Consider the following 1393-nt stretch of genomic DNA (forward strand, 5'->3'; position numbering starts at 1 on the left):
TCTCTCTCTCTCTCTCCGACTTCTGCCCCCCACCCCCCTTTTTTAAATTTACTCCTCCACTGTACAGTACTGTACATGTCTTCCACCCCTTCTCTTTCACATATGCCCTTCCACATCTCATTCATTTTTCTCCCACCTCTCAGCTTATTCCTCTCTAAGTTTGTATGTTTAAGTAAGTTTTGTTCACACGTTCTGATAATATTTGAACAAAGACTTCTTTGACATGTTGCATTTACCCTGTTTTTCTAATTTTGTAATCATCTCCTTTTGTTTGGTTTTTCTTCTCAGGGCATTACGAAACCTTCTCTTTGTCCTGCTAGTTCTTTTAAACTCAAGACTACAAAATTATGTTCTTTTAAATATCGTGACACAAGAGATGCATCATGTGAAACGGAGTTTGCCATTAAGCTATACTGACAAGAACTCATTTGAATTTCCACAAAGAAAAAGTATATAACCCTTCAAACAGCTGCACGATTATCCCCCATGTCCACAAAAACATACCTGTAATTATATTATACTGCCGTAGGGTGTATCTTTGACTTTAGTCTCCTTATAAACGAACACTAGATTTTTTGTTGGTTGCGACAGACTTGAATCCTGTCTCCGTCAAGATTTCAATTTTTGATTATCATTGAGATGGCTGCAGATTTAGATACATTTTAAGTTGGATTAATGTTGTCGATTGTCAAATCTCTCTCTCTCTCTCTCTCTCTCTCTCTCTCTCTCTCTCTCTCTCTCTCTCTCTCTCTCCCTCCCTGTCTCTTTTTTCTGCTCTCTCCGTATCCCCCCTCTCTCTATCTTTATGTCTCTCTCTTTATCTCTATCTCTCTCTCCCTCCTCCCTCACTCTTCTCTCCATCCCTCTCTCTTTTTCTCCCCCACCCTCCCCCTCTCTTTCTCGTTGAGTCTTTTTCCAGCGGTCCTTGCAGAGTAATGAATAAGAACAGACTTAACAAACGTGTTTTAAATCACAGAATAATTGCGTAAGTGATGACGGCCAACGCCTTTTTAGTCGTCTTTCGACATCACCTCCCCGCGTGTTGTAGCACTGGCAACAGCAATAAGAACGGGCAGTAGGCTACGTATCTCCATACGTTCTCAAGATACAAATGATGTTAAAACGAATCAGACGCGAAGAAAATAACAAAACAACTGACATAACGACAGCAGTAACAATGTCAACCACAAAGAAACTACAACGGAATCTACTGCATAAAACTGCAGCGGCAATGATAACAGTTGCAGCGACTACAGTAACAGCTGCAAACAACAATAATGATAGCAGAAACGGCACTTATGATGACAACAACAACAACAATAACAGCAGCAGCAGCATTCTCCTCTGTGCTCTATTTTTCCTCTCTCTCTCTCTCTCTCTCTCTCTCTCTCTC

General features: G+C 40.7%; 1 protein-coding gene across 3 annotated transcripts in view; it reads left to right on the plus strand.

Moving 5' to 3' along the window:
• The window catches only part of LOC101847548 (plexin domain-containing protein 1), a gene marked incomplete in the record, with an annotated part of 100515 nt that overhangs the window by 56705 nt on the left and 42417 nt on the right, over nucleotides 1-1393 (plus strand).

Source organism: Aplysia californica, unplaced genomic scaffold (assembly GCF_000002075.1).
Source record: "Aplysia californica isolate F4 #8 unplaced genomic scaffold, AplCal3.0 scaffold00016, whole genome shotgun sequence".
Classification (NCBI taxonomy): Eukaryota; Metazoa; Mollusca; class Gastropoda; order Aplysiida; family Aplysiidae; genus Aplysia; species Aplysia californica.